Genomic DNA, 11652 nt, shown 5'->3' on the forward strand with positions numbered 1-11652 from the left:
CAAAAATGGTTTCCTAAGCAGACTTGGTTGATATCAGCAAGGTGACCTGGAGTGTGAATAACACACCTTACATCTGTTATATCCTAGACAGTCGGTAGGCACTGTGTTTAATGCTATCTTATTTAGGCAGCCCTGAAATCTCTGAGGTAGGTAATAAAATACTAAAGCTCTTATTTTAGAGGTGAGGAAACTGAGGCATGAAGAAGTTAAATAACTTGTCCCAGATCATCAAGCAAGGCAGTCTGCTCTGAGAGAGCTTGCCCTCCTAACCCCTTTATTATGCTCTCTAAAGGCTTAAAAAATGTAGTAATACAGGAAAGAGGAGAATGCCTTTAAATGGTGCAAGAGAAATAACTTGGTCTTTGAAGTCAGGAAGATCTTATTGCAACCCTGGCTCTGCCATTTAGCAGTTATTTGACCTCAGGCAAGCTACTTGAGCTTGATGCAACTCAAGATTTTCCGTATGTAAAATGGATGCAATAATATATCCATCATAGCATTCTTGTGAGGCTTAAACAAGATGTATTCAGTGCAATGTGAGATGCATGGAAACTAGCCTGCATTGTACCAAATATTTCTCCTGAGGTAACTTGCTTAATCTTTACACAGCTCTTTGAAGTGGATGTTCTTATCACTCCTATTTTACAGATGAGAAAATTAAGATTTAAAGACATGAAGTCACTTTCCCAATGTTACCTAGTCGGCACATGGCAGAGCTGGAATTCAAACGTAGGAAGTCTAACTCCACAGCACAAGCTCTCATCTAATACTTTCATTATCTTCCTTTTCCATGGACTTGGGAGTTGGGGTTAAATACAAGCTTGAGAAGATTTACAGGTGTAGCAACCAGTGAAAAATCCTGTTCATATTTAGGGCACGTTCAGACAAAAATAGGATCCAGAACAGATATTATCTGTGCTGTTCAGATTGTATCTGGAGTGGTGTGTTGAAGTTTGGATGATTTTTTTTTTTGGATGATATATTTTTTTAACTAAGAAAGTGGACTTGGAGGAGGAAATGGCAACCCACTCCAGCATTCTTGCCTGGAGAGTCCCACAGACAGAGGAGCCTGACGGACCACACTCCATTGGGTCACAAAGAATTGGACATGACTGAAGCATCAAGGCTGTATATTGTCACCATGCTTATTTAACTTATATGCAGAGTACATCATGAGAAACGCTGGACTGGATGAAGCACAACCTGAAATCAAGATTGCCAGGAGAAATATCAATAACCTCAGATATGCAGATGACACCACCCTTATGGCAGAAAGTGAAGAAGAACTAAAGAGCCTCTTGATGAAAGTGAAAGAAGAGAATGAAAAAGTTGGCTTAAAGCTCAACATTCAGAAAATGAAGATCATGGCATCCGGTCCCATCACTTCATGGGAAATAGATGGGGAAACAGTGGAAACAGTGTCAGACTTTATTTTTTTGGGCTCCAAAATCACTGCAGATGTGATTGCAGCCATGAAATTAAAAGACGCTTACTCCTTGGAAGGAAAGTTATGACTAATCTAGACAGCATATTAAAAAGCAGAGACATTACTTTGTCAACAAAGGTCCATCTAGTCAAGGCTATGGTTTTTCCAGTAGTCATGTATGGATGTGAGAGTTGGAGTATAAAGAAAGCTGAGTGCCAAAGAACTGATGCTTTTGAACTGTGGTGGTGGAGAAGACTCTTGAGAGTCCCTTGGACTGCAAGTAGATCCAGCCAGTCCATCCTAAAGGAGATCAGTCCTGGGTGTTCATTGGAAGGACTGATCTTGAACTGAAACTCCAATACTTTGGCCACCTGATATGGAGAGCTGACTCATTTGAAAAGACTCTGATGCTGGGAAAGATTGAGGGCAGGAGGAGAAGGGGACGACAGAGGATGAGATGGTTAGATGGCATCACGGATTCAATGGACATGAGTTTGGATAAACTCTGGGAGTTGGTGATGGACAGGGAGGCCTGGTGTGCTGCAGTTGATGGGGTCACAAAGAGTTGGACATGACTGAGCGACTAAACTGAACTGAAGCTACTTAGTATGTGTGCATGCAACAAACTGGAAATGACTATGATAACAAGAGAGGTTGGAAGCAATCTCAAAAGAGGAACAGCTGAAAAGTTTTGATTTGGTGAAGGCCTGCTTGCAAAGGGTTGGAGAGATAGATGTCTTTGGGAAAGGTTGGTTGGCCAGCAAGTTGACAATACTTTGGTCTAATCAATATGGATTCTGACTCTGTTCCCTAGATTTACAGGTCCAAGAATATCACTGTATCAGTTAATCAACACTCAGAGGTGATCGTGTATGTGCTAATTGACCCATACTAACCAAACTTCTAATAGGCCAATACATATACTTGAATGCTAGTTACTTAACATTAGGAACATAAGCACCAAACATATTTTATACATATATTTGCTGATCAGAGCATCGTGTGTGTGTGTGTGTGTGTGTGTGTTGGGAGGGGCTTATATTCTTTTGTCAGAATGTATATAACACTGTGGTAAGCTAACTTGTCAGCTTTCAAGTAGGGTAAAATCACAGGCATTTTACAGTTTCTGACTTAGAATGATGGTCAAAAATTGATATGTCATAAATTAAAAAAAATATTGATATCTCATGGACTTTGCTGGTGGCCCAGTGGTTAAGACTCTGTGTTCCCAATCCAGGGGACCTGGTCAGAGAACTAAGTCCCACATACTGCAACTAAGAGTTTGCAGGCAGCACCTAAAAATACCATATACCACAACAAGACCTGGTTCAGCTAAATAAACAAATGTTTAAAAACTTGATTTCTCATTATTTTATTAATGATTTATTAACTTACTTTCATTAACCTTATATCTCATTATTTTATTAACTAAATTTAATCATATGAACAATAGTTCATATGTGGTTTTGAATATTTGTATCTTGTCATCTGCAAGTTGTATGCTTATATTCTTAATATATGAAGTTATTTTCAATTAGATGGTTGATTTTTTTAAACAGTGTAAGGGTTTTAAAATTTTATTTGTAACATTATTTAAAGTCAGTACATTATTTAAAGAATTTTACATGTGATTGCTTCCACTTTCCATCAAAGTCACTTTAGTTCCTCCAAAGCTTGAGTCAGGGTTTATCTTCAAGACAGCCCTTTTCCCACCCCCAAAGTTTTGCTTTATTTCAATCTCTAAATGATGCCTGGCGCTGATCCTAGGTTTGAGTACAGAGTTCCAAGAGTAGCATGAAGTTTTAGTGTTATTTCCATATTCCTGAATGGTGTGAACTTGGAAAAGACCTTTACCTTCTATGAAGATGTAATTAATGGAAAATTGTCTGTGAGCCTCAAAGAATAATAAATAAATAATGCACATACATACTTTTATTAGTTTACCTTAAAACAGATAAGTGTAATAGCTCACAAATATTTATATGCAGGACCAAGGTCTTTGGATGTTGAACACCATGTAATCATTCTCCAATAAATAATCTGTAATTGATCATTTTTAACTTTTAGTTTTAGTGTCTTCAAAACGGATGATAATTTAAAAAGAAACTTGGGAAGCAATTTTAAGAAGATATCTCTTTTTAAAATAATCTATGCTTAATCCACAGTTGTCCTGTCAGTCAGCCCATAATTCTTTCAGTTGGACTTCTTTTATCTCCACTTGAATATGCACACACTGATAATATAAAACATTGCCCCACCTAGGATCTTTGGGACCTAATTCTTCAAGTAATTTACTTTAGGGTGATTTGTAGTGTCAGTGTAGATGGATTTGCCTAGGTTTTCAATTTCAGACACCCTTTAAACTTAATGAGTTCAAGTCATAAACACTTCAAAGCTGTTACACCCAAGAATATTACAGACTGTGGGATATGCTAATACCTAAGGTAGACAAATGAACTACTAGGTCTCTCATACTTTTAATGGTTCTTATAGTTCTTTCCAGAGATCTAACAAATAGTTCTGTGAATGAAGCAAAACCACCTAGTTAACTCCATGAGGCATTTCCAACAATGTGAGCATGCAAGTCTATAGCAAAAACCCCATAGGGATAGATGTCAACTCTTGGGTTGTTTTTTACTGATTGATAGATTCTTTGTATGGATATATATGTATTTAAATATTTGTCTGTATTTAGATAACTCAAACTGAGATACATATATATTTAAAGTAAAATAAAGTATAAAATTTTATTATATCAGTTGCAAATATATTTTGTCATAATTCACTTGCTTTTCGACTTTGTTTATATGTCTTCTGCCATACACATAATGTATGTTGAGTTTTATGTATTGTCAAGATAGCTTTCTCTTGGGCAATTCCCTGGTAATCCAGTAGTTCAGACTCTGGCCAGGGTTCAATTGCTGGTCAGGGAACTTAGGTCCCGTAAGCCTTGTGGCCAAAAAAAAAAAAAAAGATTGCTTTCTCTTCCCAAGGTATAAATATATTTTCCCATATTTTCTTTTATCCTTTAAAAAATTTACATCTTAAATATATGTGGAATTTATGTTTTTTTATGTATGGTGTGAGAAAGGCTCTGTGTCCTAACACCAGTTTTTCAATAATATGCCAGTACCTTTCTGATTTTTAAATGCCTCATTTATCACATACCAAGATCATTGACTGTTTTTCACAGTACCACATTATTTCAATTACTGTGACTTTATAATATACATTTTGATACCTGCTGAAGTTCGTCCTGTTTCTTGTTCTAAAAAAACCCTTGGCTTTTTTGGCTCATCTCATAAACTTTAAAACTAGCATGCCAATTCTGTAAACTGTGTGCTCAGTCATGTCTGACTCTTTGCAACCCCAGGCTCCTCTGTCCATGGATTATCACAGCAAGAATACTGGAGTGGGTTACCATTTCCTCCTCCAGGGGATCTTTCTGACCCAGGGATCAAAACTGCATCTCCTGTGGCTCTGGCATTAACAGGCAGTTTCTTTACCTCTGAGCCACCTGGGAAGCCCAATTCTATAAAATACCCCAAAATTGCATCACATTTTTAATTTAACTTGGGGAGCATTAATATCTGGATAATATTAAACCTTTTAATCAGGAATATCTTTTATGGCTTTCTTTAAAATTATATGGTTATCTTCAATAAATTTCATAATTTTAAGTTTTTCCTAATTAATTCAGAGATTCATTGAAACTGAATTTGGGCTTTCTTCTCTATTACGTTTTCAAATTCGTATTATAGAAAAGCTGTAGATTTTTATATGTTAATCTTGTTTCTGTGTCTCTAGAAATATTTAATTAGTCCATATAGATATTATGTGATTGCCTTGAATTTTCCTGGTATCTATCTACCATGCTAATAGTCATATTTATTTTTTTCTGCCCTTTTTGTGTTGACTAGTAACTCCAAGACAAAATTACTGACTGTAGGTATCATTATATATTGTTCCTGACTTTTATGAAGATATGGTTTAATTTTTTTTTTTCAGAATGACATTTGAAAATTAGCAAAATGTTAGTAATTGTTGAAGATGAGTGATAGATACATGGAGCTCATTAATCTGTTTTCCCTATGTTTGTATATGTTTGAAAACTTTTATAATAAAGAGTTAAATAAAGGAGAACAAAATGTTTTAGGCTTTTGGTAGAAACTACTTTCCAAATTAAGGAAGTATCTTTTTTCCTTATCTTATTGTAAATTTTTATTTGAGTATGTTAGTCTCTCAGTCGTGTCCGACTCTTTGAGACCCCATGGACTGTAGCCCAGCAGGCTCCTCCGTCCATGAAATTCTCCAGGCAAGAATACTGGAGTGGGTAGCCATTCCCTTCTCCAGGGGATCTTCCCAATCCAGTGATAGAACCTGGGTCTTCTGTATCACAGGCAGATTCTTTACCATCTAAGATGGGAATAGAATTAAATGTGTCTTCAAAAAAATTTTTGAAAGGAAAACTGTGACAGGGTCCACCCATCTGGAAAGACCAAGGGAAAAAGGAGAATCTCAATATAAAAAAACTGAGAACTCATTCATCAGACATTTAGATTGGCTTCTCTCTTCATCAGGTGACAGTTTTCATGAGATAAGTGTCTATGGTACTTAGCACATTGCTGAAAACACAGAAGGGACTAAATAAATCATGTTTCGTTGTTAGAGGGTTTTTGTGGGGAAGAAACATAGGATGTGGAAGCTGTATTGCATCACCTAGACTACCCCCTCCAGGACTGAAGGACATCCTCCCCACCCCAAGCTGTTGGGATCATAGTTGGCTGACGCTCTCCAGCTGCCAGTTGTTTTCCAGGAATTGCTTGTGACTAAAGAGAACCACTTTGTTCAAGCTTCCACCCTCTCCTCAGGAGCCTCTGTGTCCTCTGACTAGCCTGAGTGCAGCTGTAACATCCCAGCACTCGTCCTACTCAGGACAGACTGGAAGGGCTGTCCCAGCTCCAGGGCCCCCTGTCAGCTGGTTGAGGCTGTAGGGTTGCCAGATAAAATAAATACAGCATGTCTCTACAGGTAAATCTGAATTTTAGATAAACAATAAATAATTTTTAAAAATCAGTGTGTCCCACATATTGCATGGAACATATTGCTGCTAAAATTCTTTTTGCTATTTCTCTGAAATTTGAGTGTAACTGTGCACCCTGCACGTTCGTTTACTAAATCTGGCAGCCCCGAGAGACATCACAGCCTAACTTCATCTCCTATTTTCCCGCTTCTCTTCCTCATTCCCCAGCCACCTTCCTGCATGCTGACCTCGGTCTCAAAGTCTGCTTCTGAGTAACGAGTCTACAATAGAAAGTTAAAACACTTTTCTTTGTCCTGCCCGAATTTTAGAACTAGTTGAGAGATTGGCACATGGTTTCAAAAGATCCTCTTAGATTGATTATTGCAGAGCTGAGACTAGAGAACACAGCTGAGAGGCTAATGGGTTCACTCATATGTCATTCCCAGTTGCATTTACTCAGAGTCTGCCCACTAAGCCTATTTCTAATTCCTGTTTACCAATTAGGTAAGTCATTTCTCCTTGCCTGGGGAGGTGTGAGTAACAGGGTGGGCAAGAAGCCAGGATAGTTTCTCCTGCAATAGTCCCTCTCCATGAAAACTTGAAGCCAGGGAAAGAGGTCTCCTACCACAGTGTTTTGTATAAGATAAAAGCAGCCCTGTTTGAATGGTCAGTGCAAAGGAGTACAGAGGACCTGCAGAGTACATCGTGAGAAACACTGGGATGGAAGAAGCACAAGCTGGAATCAAGATTGCTGGGAGAAATATCAATAACCTCAGATATGCAGATGACACCACCCTTATGGCAGAAACTGAAGAGGAGCTAAAAAGCCTCTTGATGAAAGTGAAAGAGGACAGTGAAAAAGTTGGCTGAAAGCTCAGCATTCAGAAAACGAAGATCATGCCATCTGGTCCCATCACTTCCTGGGAAATAGATGGGGAAACAGTGGAAACAGTGTCAGACTATTTTTGGGGCTCCAAAATCACTGCAGATGGTGACTGCAGCCATGAAATTAAAAGATGCTTACTCCTTGGAAGGAAAGTTATGACCAACCTAGATAGCATATTCAAAAGCAGAGACATTACTTTGCCAACAAAGGTCCGTCTAGTCAAGGCTATGGTTTTTCCTGTGGTCATGTATGGATGTGAGAGTTGGACTGTGAAGAAAGCTGAGCGCCGAAGAATTGATGCTTTTGAACTGTGGTGTTGGAGAAGACTCTTGAGAGTCCCTTGGACTGCAAGGAGATCCAACCAGTCCATTCTAAAGGAGATCACTCCTGGTTGTTCTTTGGAAGAAATGATGCTAAAGCTGAAAGTCCAGTATTTTGGCCACCTCATGCAAAGAGTTGACTCATTGGAAAAGACTCTGATGCTGGGAGGGATTGGGGGCAGGAGGAGAAGGGGACGACTGAGGATGAGATGGCTGGATGGCATCACCGACTAGATGGATGCTAGTTAGAGTGAACTCTGGGAGTTGGTGATGGACAGGGAGGCCTGGCGTGCTGCGATTCATGGGGTTGCAAAGAGTTGGACACGACTGAGTGATTGAACTGAACTGAACTGAACTGAATGCAAAACAGGCTGGGGCCTTCCAAAAATATGACTTCTGTCTCCTTTACCTCCTCTGTCTCTTCTCCTCCCCTAAGTGAAGGGTTTCCTCAGGACATGCTTATTCCTTTTCTCTGTGTGATCTGCTTTTTAGAGCTTTTATGGGCATGACCTTCAGATCAACTTTTGCCTTGGCCTCTCTCCTGAGCTCCAGTTCTCTCAGTATATTCCCAGAGGTTCTGTCCTCTATACCTCCATTTTCTGAAAGTACTCTACTGTGGTATGTCCCTGCTTCAGGCACATTCTTTTGCTTTGGTGTGAACAAATTCTCATTCAAGTGGCCAAGCAGTGAGGAGCATGTCAGAGGAGTATGTGGGAACCTGGGGAAAGGAAGCATCAGGGTTTCAAGAAGAGCAGGGACTGGAGAATGGGACAAGACACAACAGTCTTTGTTTTCAATTCTTAAAGTATCTATTTCTTAAGTGCTAACTGTGTGCAGATGAGGAAGGAATCCCAAATGCCCTGTGAAGGGACCTCAGCTACAACCGTTGGTAGATTTCTACTTAAGTGCTTCACTATTATGGAGAAGGCAATGGCAAACCACTCCAGTACTCATGCCTGGAAAATCCCATGGATGGAGGAGCTTGGTAGGCTGTAGTCCATGGCTCACTAAGAGTCGGATACGACTGAGCGACTTCACTTTCACTTTTCACTTTCATGCATTGGAGAAGGAAATGGCAACCCACTCCAGTATTCTTGCCTGGAGAATCCCAGGGACAGGGGAGCCTGGTGGGCTGCCATCTATGGGGTCACACAGAATCGGACACAACTGAAGCGACTTAGCAGCAGCAGCAGCTTCAGTATTAATGGGGCTCACTTTTTTTTTTTTTTTTTACTGTGCCCAGAGGCATGTGGGATCTTAGTTCTCCAACCAGAGATGGACTCCATGCCCCCTGCAGTGGAAGCATGAAGTCTTAACCACTGAACCCCAGGGAAGTCCCTAACGGGACTCACATTCTGCATATTTTGCTTCCTTTTGACTTAATTGCTGGATTAGGTTTTCCCTCTTAACAGCTTTTGCCTCTTCATTTTCCTTATGCTTTATGGTTCTTTTCAAGTTCATGTCCCTTCTTAGTACCGTTTCAGGGTCACCTACATTAACAGCCTTATTTTTGTGTGTGTGGTCTTCTTGGACTCCCTGAACAAATCATCTGATCAGCTGTGCTCAGGGTTTTGAGCCAGGACAGCTCATAGGTCCTTGGTCAATCTATTGTTGTCATTTAGTTGTTGTCATGTCCGACTCTTGTAACCTCATGGCCTATAGCCTGCCAGGCTCCTCTGTCCATGGGTTTTCCCAGGCAAGAATACTGGAGTGGGTTGCCATTTCTGGCTAATTCACCATATGCATCAAATGACTGGTGATTCTAATTGTTTAAGGCAGTGATTTTCAAGCTGTGCTCTTAAGAGCACTCAGAGGCTCCGTAGGAGGTGAGGGGCATGCTGAATGGATGGACTTCCTAACTTCCCTTTTTCTTCTTTCACTAAAATGATTCCAATTTTATTTGTCTTATATTTTCAGGCTCTAAGATTATATTTGAAAGACATGTTCTGTTTGAAGCTTTTCTAAGTGTGTCTGTTCTGGTTTTAGTCACACCTTTTCCTCTTCCAAGTTTCAAACTATTTGAGAAGTAGATGCAGTAGTTAGATGGAGAGTTTTAAAACGACAACCCTGTATGCAAGATGGCAGAAGAGACACAGATGTAAAGAACAGACTTTTGGACTACGTGGGACAAGATGAGGGTGGGATGATTTGAGAGAGTAGTATTGAAACATGTATATTGCTGCTGCTGCTAAGTCACTTCAGTCGTGCCCGACTCTGTGCGACCCCATGGACTGCAGCCTACCAGGCTCCTCCGTCCATGGGATTTTCCAGGCAAGAGTACTGGAGTGGGGTGCCATTGCCTTCTCCAAACATGTATATTACTATATGTAAAATATAGTATTGGTCATCACCAATACAAGTTTGATGCATGAAGCAGGGCAGTGAAAGCTGGTGCTCTGGAACAACCCAGAGGGATAGGGTGTGGAGGAAGATGGGAGAGGGGTTCAGGACTGGGGGGACACATGTGCACCCGTGGCTGATTCATGTTGATGTATGGCAAACCCCCATAATATTGTAAAGTATTTAACCTCCAATTAAAATAAATGAATAAATTTAAAAAATCAGCTTTATTATGAGTAACACTCAACTGGGGATTGCAGTCTCGATCCATGGCAACAACTAGGTATCCTAATATTGTTTCTCTAAGCCTTGACTTAGGACTGCTCATCCAAGGGGGTAATTGCCGGGAGCCAGCGTGGGGAATCCTGCCCGTGGCAAAGGTCATGAGGAAAGGGGCCTGACAAAACGCAAAGGCAAGATCAGGCCTTGAGGAAACCGCCCCGCCCTGGGCTTTCTCGAGCATCTACCCCCAAAAGCAGAGTCTGCCTGCCCTACTGCATTATGCTTTCCACCTATTCTTCTGACATCACAGGGGGGATATCCCTGACCACCTTTCTCTGGAAAAAGTTAACTTAGAGCTCCAGTTAACAGTCCCCTGCATGTAAAAGGAGTGTTTCAGCTCAAACCCCTCTGATGGCTCTCTAACTTGCCTTACCTGGACTTTTACAACTATGCATGTGATTGTTTACAATCCCCCAACTGTGAGAGGCAGGGGAAGCCTAAAACATAAAGCCTTTCAAAGAGTTAAAGAGTTATTAGAGAAGTGCTGGTGTAAGATTTCACTGTTGAGCCAATGCTTATTGCTAAGTTCCCATATCTCTTACCCACTGTGCACCTGGGAGTACATTTGTTAACATAGTTAGAATGTAAGAAAAAACAAATGTAGCCTTGAAACTAACCACATCAGACCTTTGAGCTAATTGGTTCTTTCTTTGTTATAACTTACTGCACGTTTGCTTCATGAAAATGTAACTTTGTTTGATACTTTCTGAGGCTGACATAGATTAGAAATATAAAGAAAAACACTTCAAGGGAAAATAAGTTTTCTGGTTGAGCAGCCTTTATCAAAAGAGGGTCTTAAAATGTTCACAGGCCTCCAAGGCCAGAAGATAATGTACACAACATCATTTGTGGGAAAGGTACAAAAGTCCTTTTGAAAATAAAGCTATTGGGCCTCGCTCACTGAAGCAGCTTGGTCTCCCCGTGTCAATCATTCTCTCTCTCTCCCTTTCACTCTCTTTTTCAGGCTGACCCCTTGGAGCATAGAGGCTCCCTGCGTTCACTTATCTGCCTGGGTTTCTAAGACCTGAATGGGAAGATGTTCTGTGTCTTCACTCCCTTGGGAGACCGGGAGGGCACCTGTGGCCTCCGTGAACAGGGCAAACTTCTTGTCTCGAAGTTTTATTGGTTCTCTATGCAAACCAAGGAATATCAGCCTCTTTCTCTCCTCTATTTTCTTATCTACAACATTCTTTCCTAATCTCTCTTTTCTAATTAAATAGTTCTTTCCTAAGACGCCGACTCCGTCTCCCCTTCGAATTCCCTGGATCCACCGGGGCTGGACCTTGGCAGGTAATGACCTGCCCTGAGAATCCCTGGCTTTTTCTTCTTTATTAATTCTTAAAGTTTCCATGCCCAGTGTGATGATTTCTCTTGG

The 11652-nt window shown here is 40.4% G+C and overlaps 1 non-coding gene across 1 annotated transcript; it reads right to left on the reverse strand.

The window, feature by feature from the left end:
- Positions 1-3906: 3906 nt before the first annotated feature.
- On the reverse strand, positions 3907-4046 carry LOC120858975. The gene has a single exon (XR_005719999.1). It is a non-coding gene; the product is annotated as a small nucleolar RNA SNORA18 (small nucleolar RNA).
- Between the last annotated feature and the right edge of the window lie 7606 nt (positions 4047-11652).

The sequence above is a fragment of the Oryx dammah genome, unplaced genomic scaffold, assembly GCF_014754425.2.
Source record: "Oryx dammah isolate SB20612 unplaced genomic scaffold, SCBI_Odam_1.1 HiC_scaffold_29, whole genome shotgun sequence".
In the NCBI taxonomy this organism is placed as follows: domain Eukaryota; kingdom Metazoa; phylum Chordata; class Mammalia; order Artiodactyla; family Bovidae; genus Oryx; species Oryx dammah.